Genomic DNA, 22,368 nt, shown 5'->3' with positions numbered 1-22,368 from the left:
CACCGCTCACTCCTCTCCCCAAAACACCTGAACTGTGAGGGGACACTTTTCACCCTGTACGACAAACCTGGTCCATCCCACCCATCTCCACGTCTGGCCCATGGTGTTTTCCACAGATGTGCACACTCCTTGGCCCAAGGGAAGACCCTGCACCCCACACTGCCCACATGGATGGACTGGTGGTAAAAGCCAGGAGAGAAGCACACAAACATGGAGGCTTCAGCTCTTAGGGAGGAAATCTTTTTTTCACCATCATTCCCCACGGAGACATGCTGTCTACATTTACATTCTTAGAGTAAGTGCCCAAGCACCTGAAATGGATGTATTCTTTATTTTTTTGAAGCACGGGGCACACACATGGGCCGTAATTTGCATGCTGCAGCCACCGAAGCAGAAGGGCTAGGAACATCCCTCACCCGCTCAATGGCGTAGTTCCTGGAAGCTAAGGTGATATTGAGAGCAGCTCGTGAGGTTACACACAGACAAGCCACCTCAATGGGGAGCAGTGCTGAGATGGATAGAGTTGGATGGAGAGTTACGTCTCCCTGCTGCCCGGTCCTCATGTACACTCATACCACGCAATGCACACCACAGCACTTAGCAGCTGAAGGAGGATCTGAAAGTTTTTGGTTCAGTGAAGACTTGAAAATCATCTTCACAAGAAACATGCTTTGTCCCAGACTGCTGGTTGATAACGTGGCTGCAGCTCAGGACTGCAGGGCTGCAGGTTCCAGCCTGCAGGCGCTGAACTGGGACTCTGTTGCCCCCAGAGCATCACCCACTTCTGAACTGGAAGAGGAGTGAGAAAGCACCTGCTGGCTAACACAATACTCATCAAGGCACAAGAGCTAAACCTTCTGCCTTAGTGCAGCACCTTCTAAGGGACAGGCAGAAATGCTGTGGTCTGAGCTGAACCTGCATGTGTACCATGTGTGTCAGCTTGCAGGGCCTGTGATAAAGCCCTCCAGGTTTACATCTCTAGGAGGAAAGAAACAATCCAATCTCTGTATGGGCAATTATTCACTATGAGGGTGGTCAGGCCCTGGCACAGGCTGCCCAGAGAAGCTGTGGCTGCCCCATCCCTGGCAGTGTTCAAGGCCAGGTTGGATGGGGCTTAGAGCAACCTGGTCTAGTGGAAGGTGTTCCTGCCCATGGCAGGAGGTTGGAACTGGATGAACTTTAAGGTCCCTTCTGACCCAAACCATCCTGTGATTCTATGATTCTATGTTTTCTTGGTATATCTGAGTCCACAGTACTCATCAGATGGCCACATTTTTCATGAGTGGAAATGACACCCGGCCAGGTTTAGGATGGGGTAGGATGGTCTAAGATGGGGCAGGAGACCTGCATGAGTCTCTCTGGGCTGAATGAGGAACTGAGCAACTCAGGATGACGACTCCTTTCTGCTCATGGAAGAACCTGACCCAGGCTGAGCATCAACTGGGCTTTCCCAGGCCCATGCAGAAATCAGGCATTAAAGGCATGAAGAAAAGTAGAGACCATCACTGCACAACTTAAACTAGAGATGGATCGGGGATGGAATGGGCAGAAGCTTAGGGAAGAAAAGGAAGAAATATTGAGTCCAAAGCAAATATGTAACGATGCATTTACCAAATTACAAGTCAATAAATATCAGTTCAACCTCAGCAGCATCCTTAGGGTGTGTGTAGGGGGTGTTCACTACTGACATACTTTGGGTAACGCTTTCTGAACACACTCTGCAGGTAACGCTGATGCAAAAGATATTACTGTATCCAGTGGCTGGATGTGCTCCCAGTGCGAGCATACACATAAACAACTACCTGGAGCATACACATAACTACCTGGAGGAGAGGGAATAGGTGCTTTTCATGATCTGGGCTGTGTGCAGTTCTCTAGCACCTGGTGAGATCTGTTTTTCTCTAATTCTAGATGAAAAAAAAAAAAAAAAGAAAAAAAAAAAGGCAAAACAACTCCCCCCCCATCCAGTCAAATAATATCAATCTATTTTATATATTGATCTCTCTTCTTGTACTTTACATTGAACATGAAGCCTTAACATGATTGCGTGCTTTCCCTCTGCACCAAATGATGAGTCTTGTGGAAAAATGATGCATGTGGAAAAATGAGGGGGTACGGTCTCTAGTAGTGGTGCAGATACATACAGAAAGCAGAAATAAGAAGGTATGAGCTGGCGTTTCGTAACCGTTAGCATCGCTGTGCCACCCCTCGTGGCTCTCAGGCAGCGCGGTGGCTGTTGGACCCCAAATGCTTCTGCAGCCACTGAGAACTCAGAGGTTGACACAATGGAAGATGCTTGAGGGCAGCAGTACATGCCAAGGACACTGATGGTGACGATGCACTTCACCAACAGCTGGGCTCACCCTGCAGAGTGTGAAACCAGTCCTAGAAAGCACTTTGTCTACTGAGAGCAAGACAGACACCTGGGGCAGAGAGAGAGGGAGCAGCACAGGGGCCCTGAATCTACGGCAGCCACCACGCCACCCAGGGGTGCAACGGCACAGTGCTGGGGCCCAGTGTGGGGCAGAGGAAGCCGTGGGAGGACACGCGGGTGTATCCGCGCCTCTGCAGTTGTGGGAAGTGAACCGGGACAGCCCGGAGGCAGCACACAATGATTAACGGGTACGCTTAGGGATGGCTCCCAAGGCTGAACTAAGAGGCATTTCTGCGGGGCATCAATAAATCACTCTCCCAGCTTCCTTCTCACAAGGCTGAAGGCAAAGGGAGTGACAGAAGGAACGATGCAAGGTCCAGTAAATGTCGGAGCTGAGGCTATCCCTGTGGTTTCTGAGGATGCTGAGGTGAGCCTGCGCTGGGGCTGTTTCAAGTGTCTCCATTCCCAGCATAAGCAAGTGCTTTGACAGTTTTTGTTTCTTCTTCCCTGTGAGGGTGCTGAGGCGTTGGCACAGGTTGCCCAGAGAAGCTGTGGCTGCCCCATCCCTGGCAGTGTTCAAGGCCAGGTTGGATGGGGCTTGGAGCAACCTGGTCTAGTGGAAGGTGTCCCTGCATGTGGCAGGGCGTTGGAACTGGATGAGCTTTAATGTCCCTTCCAACCCAAACCATTCTGTAGTTCATTCTATGATAAGAAGATGGTTCTACAAGGAGCTGTGCATGGCTCTGCTCCTCCACGGCCACTGCTGCAGAGCTCACAGGACAGGAAACTCCAGGATATATTCTGTAAACAGAGCAGAGGCCTATTTGGAAAGGTCTGTAAACTCCTCTCTGACCGTTGGGGTTGCATCCATAGAAAATCCTGGGAATTACTGGCTTGTTGCATGTTCTTCCTGGAAACTGCACCAAGTAGGACACAGAAGATGGATTTCAATTTAGAAAAACAATGAATGAAACCTCTGACCCAGCTCCTGAAATGTTTAGCAGCTGACTTTGATTTATTTGCCCTGGCTTATCAAGTCTTATATACAAGAGTTCTGAGGTTTAACCTAAAAAACCCTCTTAATATTTCCTCAAGAAAAGAGGCAGGGCTCTGGCCTGTGCGTTGAAACCACTTCAACAGAGATACAAGAAGCAGTGACAGTTATAGCTTTTAGCTAGTACACAAAATGCTGTTGCACCATCACCTCCCTCACCCAGCAGTTTAACTAGTGGTCCCCCACCTCTCTGGTGACCTGCTCTCGAATTTTCTACAACCACCGTGACAGAGGAGAGTTTTAAAGGAGAACAGGATGAAAAAAGCACTGGAAAATTCAGGTCAGAAGGAGCTTCAGAGGGTGTCCAGACCAACTTCCTCTTCTGAGCAAGGTCAACCCCAAAGTGTTGCTCGGGGTCTTCTTCAGCTGATCTTTGAATATTCCTCCAAAAGGGAGATCCCACCACCACTCTGGGCTGCTCCTCAAGTGTTTAACCACTCTCATGGGAATTTCATTTCCAAATCCGGCCAGAACCCCAGCCAATGTGTAACCATTACCTCTTGCTTTCTCCATGCAGCTCTGAGATGACTCTGGCTCTGCTTTCTCCTTGATCACCCATTGGGAGACAGAAAATCACAGCTGAATTTCCCTTTCGCCTCCTCTTCTCCAGGCTGAACACAACCAGCTCATATGCCATCCTGTCCAGAGGGTTTCACAGGACATCACCATGAGGAAAAGCTTCTTCATGGGGAGGTCACCAGAGAGATAAAGGACCTCCATCCTTAGAGATTTTCAAGCTTGCCTACATGAAGCCAAAACTATTTTGATCCAGTGGCAGCAGCAGTCCAGCTTAAGTGGAAAGTTGAGCTAAGACCCCCAGAAGGCCCTATATCTCTATGATCTACAGATGTTTACTGAGAAACTAGTAAATCTTGCTTTGCAAGAAATATACATTGATTTGAATGCATTTTATTATCTAGCATATTCCTACAAATAGATTAAAATAAAAGGAATCTTGTATACATAAAAAAAAGAGGTAACAGTTTTTAGGTAAGTGATTTAGACATGTGAACATCTCATCATGCCCCAAATAACTAACTCCAGTAAATACAGCAGACACAGAACAAAAATGAGAATATGAACACATGGTCTACAACTCATTTTTCATTCTGCATCCTTGCTGTAGGAGATAAAGCAAGCCAGTGGATGTCAAACAACATCCAAGAAAAAGCAGGGGTCTTCATTAGAAAGTGAAATGGCAATGGGTTTTTCATCTGCATATCATGCACTTTCAATGTCTAATTCACATTTAATGTGCTTTCCTTTGTCTTTACTTAAAAATGATGGAATGGCTCTTGAGCCCGGCTTCCTCACGTCAAGTATCATGGGGCTTAAACTGAAGAGCTTTTATAATATTCACTTTAAATGAATATTCACTGGAAGCTCTTCTCCATGCTGCCAGGGCTTTTTCGGAAACAAAACCCCCTCTTCTCTTCTCGCCCAGGTGCTCTCCCCATGTTGAAGGTTGGCAGGGGCATACTGGGCTGGGTCCCCCAGACCTGACACTGCCCTTGTTTTTCTCAATGACTTGTTTCTTGTTCAGCCCCTTGGACCCTCTACATTTCCCATGTTTCTGAATAACATTGACACCACCCTCCTCAAACGAGCAGAGTAATCTCTGCTGACGTTATCATGTGTACTGTGACCACAGAATATTATGTAGAAAGGAAGAAAAAGATACGCCTTCTGCATATTTCACCAAAAAATCTGTCAAGTAGGAAATTAAGTTATTCTTCCCATGGATGCATAGGTCATCTGTCTAGCCTACATCATTCTGTGTTTAAAATTTCATGCATATACACAACCTGAAAGCCACAGTGCCCTGTGCTCCTTTGCTCATTCTGGGGTTGAGCCAACACACAGCTAATAAATAGCATTGAGGAGCCTGAGTATGAGCTTAGATGCTCATTGCACTGAGGTTAATTTTGTTTATAAATGTCTTGAAATATTGGGGAAATTTATGAGTCCTTAGGAATGCAAGTATTTTACTACACAGAGTATGATGGAGTACCACAGGCAGGTTGGGCAGACAGCAACCCTCAGCCAACAGCCACTCTAATAAACCAACAAACCCAGAAGTTTTTAAGGATGAGGAATGAACGACAGAAACATAGCGGATGTTGGACAAGCTGGTTTTGCTGAAACAGGCCTTGCCAAATAACACTTGATTTCCTTCCTTGAGAAGATTATGAGTGTTATTGACGAGTATAATTATGGAGAAATAATACCCTTCATAAGGCATTTGATTTTGTAACGTGTGACTTTCTGATGAAGAAAGTGAGCAGTAGGCAGCAGCAGCGAAGCACACTCTGCACAGATTAAGAAAAAGATTACTGTCAATAAATGTGCCACCAAAGGGTAAGTCCCATTGAGGGTGATTTGGGTTTGGTCATCAGTGCAATGTATTGTCCAAGCCCTGACTCTCCTGCCACAGTCACATCCTTTGCACCTCATCCTCCACCTTGACCCCTTCTGAGATCGCCTTCCCCATTTCTTTGCAGTTTTCATGCACACTGCAGTGCCCTGCCTGTTCCCATTGCTGGAGCAAAAGCAAAGCCTTGTGTGCCTGGACATACGTAATGCAGATATGGAGCACCTCTTCCATTAGAGCCTTCTGTAGAACCAACGTGTTGGAAAGCTACAAAAAGCTTCACAACTATTGCCAATGAAGCAACAAAAATAACTCGTGTTTACTGTAGTTTCAGCAAACAAGAGTTAGGGAACCTGCTGCATACAAAGGTGAGGTGCAGGGAAAAGACATTTGCTGACACAGAAATGAATGGAGTCATAGGAAATTGAAGCTGTAAGAAAATACCTCGTCCATCCCTCTGCACGACAGCTGGATCATAATCCTCTCCTGACAAATGTTTATCTGACATGCTCTTACATACCTATTTGTTCAGATTTTCCTAAAGTCTAACTGAAACTCCTAAAGGGAATTTTCAGCAAGTGGAACCTGTGGCATGACAAAGCCCCGCAGGGTGAGGATAGCAGCTCTTCCCTCTGCTATGCAGTGATCTTCTCTGCATCTGAAGCCATCTAAATCTGCTCTCAGTCCTCTCTTCTCCAGGTAAACAATGCTGGGGCTTCAGCCCTGTTGTGAGCCAGCAGTTCAGTCCAGATGAGCTTCCTTACCAACTTGCTGCATCTTTTTGGAGAGGTGGGGCACAGAAGTGGACCTCCTGTTTCAACTGGGACCACTGCGAGGGTTGGTGAAGTAAGAGGCTGGTTTGTGGGTCTACTGAACCCCAAAGTAATCTAATACCATGGGAGTTTTGACTGATAAATGCTTTGCCCCAGGTGCTTCGATGCACAATGGCTGCCCTTCCAGTTGCTTTGTATTTCGTATTTGCTTAGCTGATTTTCCCATATGCACGCTGCATACATTCCTTTGTACATACGGAAATCCATTTTTTTTTTTCTTCCAAATATTCCTGCAATTTTTCAGGATAATTTTGAATTCTCATCCCCATCTCTAAAGCCTCAGCAACCTCCTCCTGCTTGATGACAAGAGCAAAGCCAAGTCCCTTGCAGGAAGGCTGAACAGTAATTAATTCAGGACAGAAATAATGAACTATAGAGGAATTTCAATTTACACATCTTTCTATTTTAACAAAAAAACCCTTGACAACTGATTTGGAGCAAACTTCTCCCACCAAATTTATAACTGCTTTGCATGAGGCTAATTGAGCCTACACTGCTCTGGCTCTATGGGAGGATAACTGGAGTTTGCTCTGGAGTAGGTCTGCAAAGAAGAACTATGAAGGAGATGCTCACTGTTTGCAGCTTTTTCCTAATACACATTTACTTGAATTGCTTTACCCTGTGATAAAAATTGGAATGCTGTTAAGCCGGTTTGGTGTAAGAAAGACCGTTGGGTCTTGTCCTTGCAGCTTTCGCAGAGGGCTCTGCAGGTGCTGGAAGCACAACCATGCAACTGCACAGCAACCAACGAAGCTTGAAGGAGCCAAATCTTATTTTCCTGGGACTCCACTGGAGCTGTCCTCCCCCTTCCTGCTCCACAGCCCTTCATACAACTGAATATCACGACTGCAGTCATTGGGGGCTGTAATTTCTCTACAGGCTATTTCTCCAGAATGTGGGTCTGTATTGCCATTTGCAGTTTTCCTTTTTACTAGTAATTTAAAAATTGTTTATGTTAACCAGGAACAGAGAAGAAAAATCCTTCCAGTGCTGCAAATGGAACTATTGCTGTTGCTGCCTGAATAATTCCAGCTCGATCGAAGCGTGTGCTAAAAATAATTCAGCCCCCTCTCTGCAAAAGCTCTTTGAGGGAAATATTTAAAACAGAAAATAAGGTCACTAAATCAGAGCCCCCATGAATCGGTCCTGTTTCTTATTCTTGTAGGAAAATTGAATTTTACTCTCCTCTGTGGCACATCAGCCAGGGCTATTGGCTCCGACAGGCCTCATGCTGCCTGCCGCCCCTCTCCAAGAACAATCACATCAAGGAATACATGAAAGGCTTATTAGTCGGGTAGGCTAATGACCTTTCTGAAGCGTTAATAAAATCCCCCAACTAAAATCTAAAGCAGGGCTGTTTTCATGGCAACAGAGGAAGAGAGCAGTGATGCTCGCTCCCCCAAACCTCAGTCCCCCCATGTGGGGCAGCAGCTGTAGGGACCCCCATCCCACTGCAGCCTGTTGGATAACATCATGCTCCCAATTTGCGGATGCATACGTTGCTCCCAAACAAAGAGCGTGAGTAAAGTGCTCTGCAGAGACAGTGTGTGTTGTTGTACCTCAACATCTACCTATGGATGTATGCACCTATCTATATAAAATAAACATATATTTATATATAAACATATATTTATGTATAGAGAGCTGGTGTGGGCACATATGGGGGAATGTATTACAAATGTACAAACACCAGCCTCTGGACCAAGGCTGCTCTATTTTGAATCCCTGCTTGCCACCGCTGGGCTTTTCAGAGGTGCTGACACGGTGATGCCCACTATCAAACCCAGCAGCGCAGTGTAGGGGCCAGGCAGAGCTAGCGGGGTGATTAGACAGCCCACTGCCCATCGCACTGAAAGGTTTGCATTTTATTGTTCAAAAATCACATAATTAGATTAGATACACAAAACCACCCATCTATGATACTGCGTGGGCTGTGAGACAGGCAATCTGGCGGGGAGGCTGAGCGTGCCGGGGGGCACGTGGAGGGGAGGAGAAGGGGCCAAGGCTGCGCATGGAGCAGCCTTTGTTTTTAAATCACAGAGTTAATCGATAGCTAGTTTGCTTGGGAAGAAGGTGGCTCCCCCCTCCCGGCCACAGCTCCAGCTCTGGCTGCGGGTGAGAGCCGTGCGCCAGTCTGGGGGCTGGCGAAACTCCTGTGCGGCTGTGCCGCAGCGGCCGACACTGCCAGGCTGCAGCACGGCTACGGTCATTAGTGCTAAACCGAAGCCGCTTTTCCGGAGTCCCTGCTTCCCATCCCAAGGGTAGGGCCCCGCAACAATGACCTTGATCCAGGCAGTGCGGCGGGAACCGGCAGAGCCTCCAGCCCGGCCAGCAGCGAGTCCTGCGGCAGCTGGGCAGGGCTCGGCACATCCTTCTGCCAAACTGGGAGACATCTAGCCTCAGCGTTATTTCCACTGCTGTTCTGGCAACCGTGTTGTATTACTCAGCTCTTTTTTTACAATTTGCTTTTTCAGCTTTAATTCTAACACACGGATAACCCGCGCCTTCAGGACAGCTATTTTATGCAGCCGTGCTGGCGCTGCTTTGGGAAGTATTTTCAAACCCATCAAAGCTAGGGAGCACCTTCATGGCACTGCTAACAGAGATGGCCGCACAGGCAGGCAGCCCTGCCTCCTCCCCGCACATCGGGCAGGGCGAGTCACATAGCAGAGCCATGCACGCTCTGCAGAACCAAGCACCGTGTCTGATAAAGGGGAAGAGCAATGAGGATGATTCTCCCTGCATTATGATACAGAAAAGGTGGAGAAAGGCTCCAGAGAGCTGGGCTTGTTCAGCCTGGAGAAAAGAAGGCTCCAGGGAGACCTTAGAGCAGTTTCCAGTGCCTAAAAGGGCCAACAAGAAAGCTGGAAGAGCTTTTGACAAGGGCTTGTAGGGACAGGACAAGAGGGAATGGCTTTGACCTGACAGAGGGGAGATTTAGATGAGATCTGAGGCAGAAGCTCTTCCCTGTGAGGGTGGTGAGGCACTGGCAGAGGTTGCCCAGAGAAGCTGTGGCTGCCCCATCCCTGGCAGTGTTCAAGGCCAGGTTGGATGGGGCTTGGAGCAGCCTGGTCTAGCGGAAGGTGTCCCTGCCTGTGGCTGAGGGTTGAACTGGATGAGCTCTGAGGTCCCTTCTAGCCCAAACTATTCTATGGTTCTAAGATTCTATGAAAGGTGAGAAAGCTCCACTTGACTTTCCATTGGTCAGATTTAGAAGAATCCATGTTTTTCAGCAGTTACCACTGAGCAAACAAATCCTGCTTTTATTGGTAAAATAAAGCATATGTGATCAGTATTGGCAGGTCCTTCCTTTTCACGGCAGTTACAGTCCCGACAATGCCCTCCCTACACTTTGCTATCGTTTGGCTTTTTCTGGGTGGGGAGGGAAGTGCCTTCTGCTGCCGGCTGCTGAGGAGCCTGGCCACTGCTATGAAATCCCCACAGAAACAGGTCTGCTCAATCCCCAGCAATGCTGAGTGCGAGATAGCTGTTTGAACCCCTCCATTCACGAAACGTTGTTTGTTTTCATTCCTCCCTATCCCCCCAGCTGTGGGACATAGAGCAGGGATCAGGAAACAATAAAATCTTGGTTACCACACAGAATGCCTCCTTTTTCCTAGCTCTTTTCAAAGCCTGACATTTTTGCTTTCATCCGCCATTTCCACAGTTATGGGGCATGTGCTGCTGCCCCTTCCAGCAGGGCCTCATGTGGGGTTCCCGTCACTGTGCTCAATATGTACCAGATTGCTCCCCTCCCTGCATCCAGCATAGCCTCCTGCCCCTCCGCTCCATGCTCTCACTTGCAGCCGTTCCCAGGACTCCTACAGTTTCAATTCCCATCCGATTCCCTGGCTGACTTGTATTACAAAGACTAAAAGCAAGCGTTACCTTTCAAAATTATTCAAGTTTTGTTTTCAGGCTTCTCAGCTGGCACTTTTATCCCTTTAGCTCATCAGCATCACTAACGTGGCTGGAAAGCTTTGCACAGCGTCTCTGGGGGCAAGCAGAGCTTCTCCATGCAAGAGTAGTGGAGGAGCCACCCCAGGCCTGGCCCCATCCCACAGCACCAACCCAGGAGGTCTGCAGGGGGTCACAGCAAAACATCTTTACTCTGGGAACATCCAGACCAAACACCAGAGCCTCAGTCTGCGGTGGCGGGTCTAGGATTTCTGTTCTGCAGACACTGCTAGGGAAAATGTGAAGTGCCTTGGGTCTAAGTCCCCTACTGTTAAAAAAAACCCAGCTAGAAAAATCCACCCAAGCTGAGAAGGCAGATTATAGACTCATAGAATCCCAGGTTGGAAGGGACCTCAGGGATCATCTGTCACAACCTTTCTAAGCAAAGCATGATGTGACCAGATGGCCAAGCACCCTGTCCAGCCGAATCTTTACATGTCCAACACTGGGGAGTCCACTACTTCCTTGGGGAGATCTGCATTACCAGAATCACGATGGTGATCCATAACTGACTCAGCATGGTTACACCATGGCAGCATATACCCATTACTGCTGTTAATGGGAGAGAAACCATTTCCCCTAGAAAACATCATAAATTTGTATTGGGAACTCATGCTCAACAAAACAGGTTGTTGAGAGCACCTCTCATGCAGCTCTGGCTCCACACCAACCTCTCCGTGAACACACAGCCTGATCAAAGTTCCTCTCATCACTTGCGGCTAGCTATAAGCAAGTGGCCACAGACCAGGCCAACCACTCCACTACAATGTCACCACCAAGCAGCAGGAGGGAGCACATCTGGAGGCTACAATAATCAGCAAGTTGTAGCACAACACTCACCTCTGACATCTTGCTTCCCAATATTAAGGTCCTTCCCCCTCCACACAAACAGAATGGCTCTTAAGGAGAGAGAAGCATCACTTGTGGTGGTTCTTGGGCAGGATACAGGCACTGTGATGATGGAATCCACACAGTTAAAGAAATTCTGCGATAAGAACCAGAACTAATGGGGCTCTGAACATGACCAGCTTTTAAAGTCACTGAAGAAATTCTTCCCTGGTAATAAGAGCACAAAGCTAAAAAGACAGTATATAAACAAGTTTACACATGAGTTTCTAAGCAGGTAAGGGCATGTGACTCGCAAGAAAGTTGGACAGGAACCATAGCTCTGTCTAAACGCATGACAGATAGTGACAACAAAGAAGCACCTTTGTAATCCTGGATGAGCTGTGCTCCCTTTTCACATTCCAGAAAAAGCCTTTCTAAAGCTTCCAGCTTCTGTGGGCCACGGTAGACAAGAAGATAGACATCTAGAAACATAGCTTAAACACTGCATGCAAAGGGTAAAGGCCTTTTGGTGAGCCTGATGGGATAACCATTGCCAAAGACACAACAAAGAGAAAGATAAGGGAAACAAGCTGTGAGCAGCTGAAAAGATGGATTGTCAACTTGTGACCATGAGACAGAAGCGTGAAATCTTCAAGCCAGAACACAGAGTTAGATGATGCTCAGAAAATGAACTACTGAAGAATCTGCCCCAGGCACCATGCAATAACAGGCTGCGGGAGGTAAACCTGGTATTTGGTTTTCTTCTCTGAAACAGTTGTCAGCACAGGTCAACTAGTGAGGCAGGGTTATGATTTGTGACTCTATTGCTGTAAAAGTGAGAAGAAAATGGGTTCTGTTGAAAGACAACCTGCAGGCTGGAGGATACAAGAGGAATTCCTCAGGGATTCATCTATTTAATATTCTAATTATGTGCACAAAAATAACCACACTCTAATGAAACTTCCTGATGACATAAAGGTTAGGATGAATCATTAATACAGAGGCAGAGCAGATATTACATATGAACTGGAGGCTCACAAGAATAGAAATGGTATGGGGTACACTCACGCACAACAGAGCAAGGGTTTCCTATGCCTGGGCATAGAGATGACTACAGGATGGCAACTAGTCACTGGTTACCAAGTAAGTACGAGTTACTAATTGCAGATAAGTACTAATTACCAGGACAGCACAGTCACATAACCAGGGCTTTGAAGGTATTACCATTAATATGACCTCACCTCTGTTCTAACATCCAAAATACTGACAAGACAACCTGAAGAATAACCCATATGAACCAGAAAGTCCTGTTCCAGAAAAAGGAATCTGGAATGGGAAAGGAGAAGGGTTTTCCACCTCAGCAAAAGTAAGAGCATTACTGCTACTTAAGGACAACAGTGTTGTGAGAATTCATATACAGAAATATAAAGAGTCCTTTGGGTATCCAAAAGCACTAGTCCAAAGAAGAAGCAACCCCCCCGCCCCAAATCATGGTTCACACTATGGCACTGACTCTGTGATCAGATCACAGTGAATTTGGGTGATTAGCCTATTAAAATACAACTTTTTCCTGTTTTGGAAAGGTGAAGAACATACAGAAAAAAAGATGTGTGTGGGTGGTGGCACATCTTCAATATTTTTTCTTTAGATATAACGCTAACCCAGAACTGCAGGATCTTGAATGCAATGGATCCATGAGACAACTGATACAGAAGGAGAGTGGAATTAAGTATCACAGCAAACAAAGGAGCTCTTCTTAAAGCACCTACTCGCAAAGTGCAGAAGTGACATTGCATTGTTTTGGAGGATTTAGATTCAAGATGGGTTTGCAAGAAGTTGCCTTGGAACCCTGTTGGTGTTTAGAAAGGCTAGAAAGGCTAGAAATGAGAGTTTTCTTCTAAAAAGTGCATCATACTCAACACAAGATTACCACCTGGACTTCAGGATGGTGAACGAAGATGAGATAACTGATGCTGGGGAAAGTTGTCATTGTTCTGGGACCAGGTTTTATGACTTGATTATAGCACAGGATTTCAGTATTCAGTGCACTGTTCTCTGAGGATATTTATTTTTAAAGGCAGCAGGCTGGATAACCTGAGCCTCAGAGTCCCTGCAGAATTGCTCGAAGAGTGTTTTGGTCTACTGATACCCCTTTTTAATAAATCTGGAAGTAACAGGGAAGTTCCAGATGCTTAGCATTTTCCTGGATAATATTAAAAAGGGAAAGCAGAATGATTGGGTAGCTATCATCAGTTAGTCTAACGTTAAAAACAAGCAAAATAATAGAAGCAGCTGATAGGAGAGTGTAATAGCCAGAAATTGAAGGATTACAACTGATGATCATTCAGTGGGCTGCTGTGTCAAAAGTGGAGCCAGTACATACCGAGGGTACTAATGGTGATGATATTGGAATACCTGAGCAAAATACTTGAGAGACCATATTGTAAAACAGAGAGCCTGGAGGAAAAGGTGCTCACAAGAAAAAAAAGCCAAACGGAGGCATTAGTTAAACATTTGAAAAGACTGTGAGACCTCTGCCTTCTTAGGTCATCCAAAAGGTAATTAAGAGCTGACTTTATTGTCTAAGTAGGTAGATACATTCACAGGATGAAAACACAGAATACCAGAGATGTTTAATCTAGCAAGGAAAAATAAATCAAACCCAGCTGAAGCCAGATACTTACACCCTGGAATGGAGACAAGGTGTTTTTCAACAACATGTGGTACAGCAGTGGGATAACTTGGAATGCAAACCAGTGGATCCTTTGTGTCATCGTGTTTTCATAATAATGTCAGAGACATTTCTGGCTCAACAGTTTAACACAAAATGGAATTTTACTGGACTCAAGACCTGAATTAACCAGGTTAAATGTCCTATGATGAAAGAATGTCAGACTAGATGGTTAAAAAGTCACTCGCCTTTAGAAGTCCATGGCCTGCTCAGACGATTTTCCAACATGGACTTCTGAACTTTTGGAAAAGAAATTTAGGTGGCAAGAGGGAGCCTGTATGGGTCTATGCCAGTCTTAGAAAGCCAAGAGATAACACCATCAATCCTTCCCTAAGGAGCACTGTTACACAGTACAGCCAGAGAGCCAAGGGTCTTCCGGACTGGGACATCAGGGACCCAAGTGCCCTGAGAAACTGTGCCCATCCTTTGCCTCCCTGGGTGTTTGCGGAGCTCGAGGCCAGCTCTGGTACAGTGCAGCTGCACAGGTGGTCACCCATCTTTGTGAGGGCAGGCTTGGGAAGGGGAGAGCTCAACGTGCAAACTCCAATCTCACACATTTTCTATGTCCCATACTGCCTATAGTCTAGTCCTCAGAACAGGTGTGGTGTGTGAACTGAAGACCGCAATGAAATCTGTATGTGTACCATGATACTGACATATCTGAATGTTCGAGAACCTTTGCTATGCAAATGTAAATATCTTCTGAGAACAGAAGTATTCACTGAAGAGTAAAGTTCCCAGCCTTGGGGATGTTTTTAAACAAAAACCGTTTCCATTTTCTATGTTTCAGATGACACAAACTTGGAGGAGTGCATAAAAAAAATGGTAGAGGAAAAGTAGTTTTCCTGAGGAATTGAAATGTTTCAGTCACCTGAAAAAAGCTGCTTTGAGGAAAAAAACACCTGTTTCACGGAAAAGATAAGTAACAAAAATGCACTAACAGAACATTGTGACTTTCAAAGAGAAAACAGTTTCTTACAGTATCACGCAGTTACTGAAAAATATGATTTCTCTGAGCTTGCAACTCATGTTATTCAATAAAGCTTGAAGGAAGCCATTTAGAAAAGAGACTTCTCAAGCCAAAACTGTTCTTTTAGACCCAGGAAACACCCGCATTTGTTTCATGGTTTGGCTCAGACTTTACCTGACCAGTCCTGGCAACAGCATGAGAAGGTCCATATTTATCATAGAATCATAGAACTGTTTGGGTTGGAAGGGACCTTGAAGAACACTCAGTCCCACACCTTCCACTAGACTAGGTTTTTAAAAGCAATACATCTCTCCAGGAAGATGTGTTCCTCTTGATGCAAGCAAGGTGCCCAACCACGAGAATGTGGGCTGTTATACGGCACTTATTTTAGGTATTACTCACTACAGGGTAATGCTATGTTGAGTCAACAAATGAATTTGCCCTAGGGAAAAAAGTCCAAAACTGAGCTCCCAGCCTCCCTGACACATAGCTCCTGCCCCATCATTGCTGCAGAAGGTGCAAGCCAAACTCCATGGAAGAGAAGCCAGTGACATCCCTTCGCAGCAAAGGTCAGCCACCTCCTGGGGTGTGTTAGCAGTCAGCAGAGCCAGGGAAGGAAGCCGCCCAACTTGCTCCAGCTGGACCTACTCCAGGCAGGAGGCTGGACGGGGGACCTCCAGACATCCCTCCCACCTACAGGAGAATCATCCAGAGATCTTCAGAGCCAGCTCATGAGTGAGGACGAAGGACCATTAGCAATTTGCAGCAGGGATCACCACTTGCCAAGAGGACTATGTAACTGCTACAAGTCATGGTGTGTACATGCTCGTAAAGGGACTCACAGTGGCAATCGGGTGAAGGAGGAGAACAGTAATTCTAGTTCCAAATTGAGCCCTTGAGACTTCACTGACGTATGTAGGGGAAAAAAGGTATAGAGTCATCCCAGGGGGAGAATGATGTGGGGTGGTGATGGAAACAATTACTGACTGCATCTGAGAATTAATCATTAATTAACGATACAGCTTCAGATGCTGACAGCAGAGAAAACACTGAATGGATTTACAAGGTTGTTCATCTGTTATTTAAAACCATGGCTGTCATGTCAGAGAGGAAGTGCAAAAGGAACAGAACACTCAAGTTTTTTGCAGGACCTTTAAAAAAAGTGGCTCAAGGTTTGCGTTTGTCGGAAAAAAGGAGAGGGAGCCAATGAAGACAGAATGTGGGCGAGGACAGAAAACTCGGGAAAATATCTAAATTCTTCATGGCTTCCATAATTTCCTGGAACACTTTCCCAATATTTTATGCAGTCCTCAAGGACACTGGAGACTGTGCTCTGGAAGATCTGCGCTGGTGATGAACACTGCCAGCGCAGGTGTTGCTGTAGCCTAACTTGCTGTCAAAATAGCACAGTCCTGTGTTGTGCCATGGAAATGGCTGAAACAGGCATGATTAATTTAGAAATACAGGCTGTGGCTACACATACGTGTTCCAGTGCTGGCCATGAAACAGGCATTCAGGCCAGCACGAGCATAAAGCACATGAAGGCTATACCATATGCTGCTTGCAGGGCAGGGACTGGGAGCTGCTGGGAATGTGAAAAAATAATGCATTATTCACAAGAGAGTCGAGCACTCAGTCTGCAACCAACAGCGCTGGCAAACTGCAGAGACTCTCCAGGAGATGAGTTGGGAAGGGTACAATGCCTATTTGGGCTCAAACAGTCAAGACATAATAAAATGTGACCCTCCTTTGGCTAGCTGTCCCTAACTGAATCTGTGAAAAGTCTTCAGATATTAACCTTTTGGGGCTTGATGCAATAAAAATGTCAAGAAGGTAACACTGTGTGGAGTAGTCACACAGTCTCGGTGCTGCTTTGTGTAACTGAAGCACAGTCATCAATATCATGGTCTGGAGATGACTTCTACAGAGTCCACGAATGGGGACTAAGAAATCCCATGTGCTCCTTTGGTGTTCTCAAGAACTGCACACAAAGTTTTTGCTTATTTATCTACTCTTCCACTGAAAAACTTCCATGTGTTGAAGATCAAAAGAGAGATCATATCATGATCATATCACAGAACGTTTTGGGCTGGAAGGGACCTTAAAGCTCACCTAGTACCAATCCCCCTGCTACAAGCAGGGACACCCTCCACTAGACCATGCTGCTCCAAGCGCCATCCAACCTGGCCTTCAACACCTCCGGGGATGGAGCATCCACAGCTTGTCTGGGCAACCTGTGCCAGGGCCTCACCACCCTCACATGGAAGAACTTCTTCCTAATGCCTCATCTAAATCTCCTTTCTGTCAGTTTAAAGCTATTCCCTCCTCTTCTATTCCTACAGTTCCTTGTCAAAAGTCCTTTTCCAATGAGAACTAGACTCATGAACTAAGACCCAAAGTTCTCCAATGAACTAGCCTAAAACCCCATATGTTTGGGTCCTGTGCAGTGCCATGAAGCCAATACCATCAGTCTCATTCTGAGCGAGACACTGCTCAAGGCTCCAGTCTTCTCCTTCAAAAATAAAGTTTGCTAAATGGTAGTGATGTTCATATCAGCTAATGCACTAAAAAAAAGGATTATTAGGAAGCCATATCCTTCACCAACCACAGACCAGCATAATCAATACAGTCTTAACAAGGATATGGAAATGCAGATTTTACTCTCAATAAACTTAAATATAAACACTGAATAATAAAAAATGTACACGGTTTGATTTCTGTATCTAAATATTTCCTCTGAATAGCTGTAAAGTGGTTAAAATAGATTAAAAGATAAATGAAGTGTTTGATGAGTAGGCTACAACAGAACGAAGAACACAGTTTAAGGGAAGCATATCTCACTGCTAATGTAACATTATGAATTTCTGTAGAAGATGATCAAAACAAATGTTTTAAACCCATTTCAGGAAGACTGTGATTACAAATAAATATTTATTTTGGGACTGAGAAAAATTGCTGTGCTGTGCTAAAATTTGTAGTTCTTTGGATAAATATCTCTATGCCTTACGCAGAAAATGGAAGGCTTACACCGCCTGTAACTAGTCATTTCCACACTCTTTGAAGCCACGGTCTTATAAATTTTCATAGGTAAGCAGCAGCTGGTTACTTAGCAACTTTCACTACTTTTCTGAAGTGTGCTACCTATAAAATTCTTGAGGATTTGTCATCCTTTTTTAACATATTTGGCCCTTACAAGAAGCAATAAGAAATGCAGATTAGTTGTCTGTAAGCCTTGCCACGCAAGGGTGCTGCAAATACTTCACAAATGAATAACCTCATCAAATGATCTGCGCGTGAAGTTACTCCTCGGTATATGCCTCCACAGGCAATGGCCTACACAAAAAGCAGAAAAGCGTGAGGAGATGACATAGGGAAGAGCTGGTAAAGCCGCCTCGTCATGGTTTGTTTGCAGTAGATCCCTCACTCCTCCTCCTCCTCCCCCTGCCCAGCAATATTAGTGACGCTCAGAGGCTTGGTGAGTACAGCCATCCTGGCCACTGCTCTTAGAGTAGGCAGCATCACTGGATGAAGAAGAGAGGATGGTTACTTACCTATTGAAAATGCCACTCTGGGAGAAGGCTGGGTCTCGGGGTGGGTGCTCATGCATGGGACAGGAGGAATCTTCTCTCTACTCCTCAGCACAGGCATGGCTGAGACACTGCTCCCGGCACAGGGCAGATGCCCACATTAGCTATGGGCTTAGGCAATGAGCAATGGGAAGGATGCTCCTGGAATGTACACAGATTCAGCAGCCCCTGCAAGGGCAGGATAAGCACTGGCTTCTTTCTTCTGAGCATGTGGCAGTGTGAATCCCGTGAGCATGCTTTCCCAGGCTGATAAAAAGTAAATTGGACTTACACCTTTAGTAAAAAGTGAAAGATTTACTAGATCTAAGAGAAATATGAGGAAGTGGAATCCACTCTAGATGAACGGTAGAAGAATCAGCTTCTGTGTGAATCTGAGATTGAAGAACTGCTCTCCCAAGTTTGCTGAGACACAAACCAAGGACCGTACGTTTATAAAAAGGCAGTGGGTTGCTCCGTTGCCTTACAGCTGCTAGAGGCATGTTTTTAAAAGCAAGCTCCTCATGTCCTGGCGCAGCTCCTTTGATCTTTGGAAGTAGTGGCTTGCGAGCTAATTAATAACACACAAACATGGAATACGACGCATCACGAGAGCCTCTGATGTGATGCTGCGGCCTTTCAGTGAGCTGCAAAAAGACACAAAAGGAAGGGAGATAATCTGAAAGGCTTAGTCCTGTCACTGTAAGGGAGTGAGGCCCAAGGAACAGCCCATACAGCTTCTCCCTCTCTAGGCTGGGTTTTCCAATGGAAAACTCCCAGGCTGATCATCCAGCTGACCATGAGAAGCATGATGTGCGGGATGATGAACCACCCTCTGTCCCATGCACAGAACATAGAATAATGGCTGGGGTCAAATTTAAGTGGTGTGCTTCTGTTAGGAAATTTCTGCTGACTAAGAGCAGACAAGTCCCTGTAGATCTTATTCCCTATGATGATAATATGATCTGTTCCTCATATTTTCCAGGAGCTTACATAGGAAAGTAAGAATAGGGCATACTCCAGCTGTATTACTTCTGAGCTGGAGGACAATGAGAAACAAAACAAACATTACCATCCCAAACCTGAGACAGGCACCTTTTTCTGCATCTTTTTGGGTCAAACATAAAAAAGACCAACCCAGTCCCAAAAGCTCTCTTTCTTCTTCAAGAAAAAAAAAACCCACCAGGAATAAAAACTGTTTTTAGCTCCTATCTACAGCAGCAAGCATATGCTTTTTTGTAACAGGTTCATGTAAGAAGCATCACTTGAGAGAAGAGGGATCATGAGAAGCACAGACTGGCACATAAATGAATACGGGAGGCACAGGCAATGGCTTCTTCCCCTTAGTGTGTGATGCCATGGGCTGAGCAGTGAGGTTTCTTAAATTTCATGCTCCCTCATTCTCAGATGGTTCACAAAAACAGCATCCAATTCACAGAGCTGTCAGCTGAGCAGCATGTACCGCGGCTGATGACACAGACTGATGATCTCTGCTGTATTTTAGGTTTTTCCCTGTGGGTAGAGCAGCAGTTGCCTACAATGCTGTGAGAGCAAGTGCTGCCTTGGCTGAGCCAATGGCCCTTGGGGTCTGCAGCAGGGAGCCGAGACGCCAGGCAGGCAATGCACAGTGCACACCGGCACACACAGTCCTCCGATAAAGGCCAGCTCCTTAACGATCTCGACTTTTTCCCATATTCCTTTTCTTAGCGGAACTGAATGCCTGAAGCCTTGATGTTGTACATCATCATTCCATGATGCTCTTGATTCCAAATTATCTCCTGCTGTCTGACCCAGCTGCCTTGAGAGCTCCCCTATGTCCTTCATTACCACCTCAGCTTTAAGAGGAAGAGAATCACTCTTTTCCAGATTAAATAAAAGCTGGGCCTGCCTATTGTGTCCTGGCCGCTTGCAGACAGGGACACAGAACTTGGGCCTTTGTGGTCACCAGCCTTTAAAGGTGCTCTTCAGCAAACGGCTTCCCCTGTGGTACTGACACAAATCCTGGCAGACAGGTTTAGCTCTGATCTCCAGCCATTTGAATGTGGGTAGCTTGGGGGCCAGCAGCATGGCTGGACGACATCCACACTATCAAATCTCTTAAGAGGCTTCACTGATGATGAAACTATCAAAAGAGTCTCTAAAAATCATGAATTCTTCTAATGATCTTCAGTTACCTGTTGCTTTTTAGGGTAGCACAGGGCTGGGAAAGACTTTCTAGACATCAAGCCTGATCTCTTATCACATGTAACCACATCGAGTAATTGTGCTATAAACCTACCAAGAGTTTTAGCAGTTGCGTCCCTGATAGGGAGGCTGAACATGATGGAGCTCAGAGCTCCTGCCTGCTTCTTCTTGATAGCCTTTGCCAAAGGCTACTCCTGCAGTCAAAGGAGATGATGATACCATGAGGCAACTCCTGATGTCACAGATGACATACTGTCTGCAGTCATTCTTGACAACGGAAATAAGACTTTGAATATGAAATGGATGGTGAAGATTCTTGATATCCTTGGTATCAAGGTGATTAAGTTCTACCACTGTTGGCAGTGGGAGATTTGTGGACCAGAGGTTTCCAGTTTCCTGTACTAAGGAAGGGATGTGGAAAGGGATATCTGAAGTACCATGTCCTGTTCTGGGGCCCCCAACATAAGAAGGATGTGGAGCTGTTGGAGCGAGTCCAGAGGAGGGCCATGAAGACGCTCCAAGGGCTGGAGCACCTCTGCTATGGAGACAGGCTGAGAGAGCTGGGCTTGTTCAGCCTGGAGAAGAGAAGGCTCCAGGGAGACCCTAGAGCAGCTTCCAGTGCCTAAAGGGGCTGACAAGAAGCTCCTTGGAGAGGGGCTTTTGACAAGGGCCTGCAGGGACAGCACAAGGGGGATGGCTTTTAACTGACAGAGGGGAGATTGAAATGAGAGCAGATAGTAGGAAGAAGTTCTTCTCTGTGAGGATGGTGAAGCCCTGTCACAGGTTGCTCAGAGAAGCTGTGGCTGCCCCATCCCTGGCAGTGTTCAAGGCAAGGTTGGAGGGGTTGAGCAACCCGGTATAGTGGAAGGTGTCCTACCCATGGCAGGGGGCTGGAACTAGATGAGCTTTAACATCCCTTCCAACTCAAACCATTCTGTTATTTGAGAATTCTAAGATACAGGCTGGGCTGGCGTGAACCTGTCAGCATCCAGCTCGAACAGGTCAAAGCCAACTATGGAGGCTGCACATCAGTGGATCAGAAAGACTGCAGGAATTTTTTGAGAGAAATAACTGGAGCTAAGAATTTGGCAGTTTGATCTTGCCAAGAGGGCAGTACTAACCGAGGCTGCCACAACTGCTCCAACCCTGTGGAGACAGGGCATGCCTGACATCTGGACACGCAGCAATGTTCAGCAGTTTGACCTTGACACAAATGAGTACCAAGAGCATTCATAAGTGTAACCCAACTTACAAGATGTAGATCTCCTGAAATTCTATATTTTATTTAACTTGATGAACCCATTAATGTTGTCAGAAACACAGGATTAAACTGTCAATGATCTGGAAAACCAAGGCCGCTAGAAGCAAACACGTCATGTTTTCAAATGAGTACAGATGATGGGGCTTGACTGTTCCATGGGTGCACTGCTGCTTTTATTTTTACTCAGTCCCAGGAGGCTACTTGAATTCAGATCTTTCCTAAAGTAAGCATCCCCCCTCACC

General features: G+C 46.0%; 1 protein-coding gene and 1 long non-coding RNA gene across 12 annotated transcripts in view; both read right to left on the bottom strand.

The window, feature by feature from the left end:
- The window catches only part of DTNB (dystrobrevin beta), a 197,085-nt gene that overhangs the window by 19,305 nt on the left and 155,412 nt on the right, over positions 1-22,368 (bottom strand). The gene's annotated exons all lie outside the window — the stretch shown is intronic.
- Positions 278-21,079, bottom strand: LOC130592462 (uncharacterized). Its single transcript, XR_008970551.1, has 3 exons — positions 20,960-21,079; positions 18,670-19,328; positions 278-789 (listed from the first exon to the last, which is right to left on the bottom strand). It is a non-coding gene; the product is annotated as an uncharacterized LOC130592462 (long non-coding RNA).

Source organism: Pezoporus wallicus, unplaced genomic scaffold (genome assembly GCF_028554395.1).
Source record: "Pezoporus wallicus isolate ANWC-B61680 ecotype Strahan unplaced genomic scaffold, APGP_CSIRO_Pwel_v1 contig_7265, whole genome shotgun sequence".
Taxonomy (NCBI): domain Eukaryota; kingdom Metazoa; phylum Chordata; class Aves; order Psittaciformes; family Psittacidae; genus Pezoporus; species Pezoporus wallicus.
Note: the sequence above shows the minus strand (reverse complement) of the source record. Positions and strands in the feature narration are given on the sequence as shown.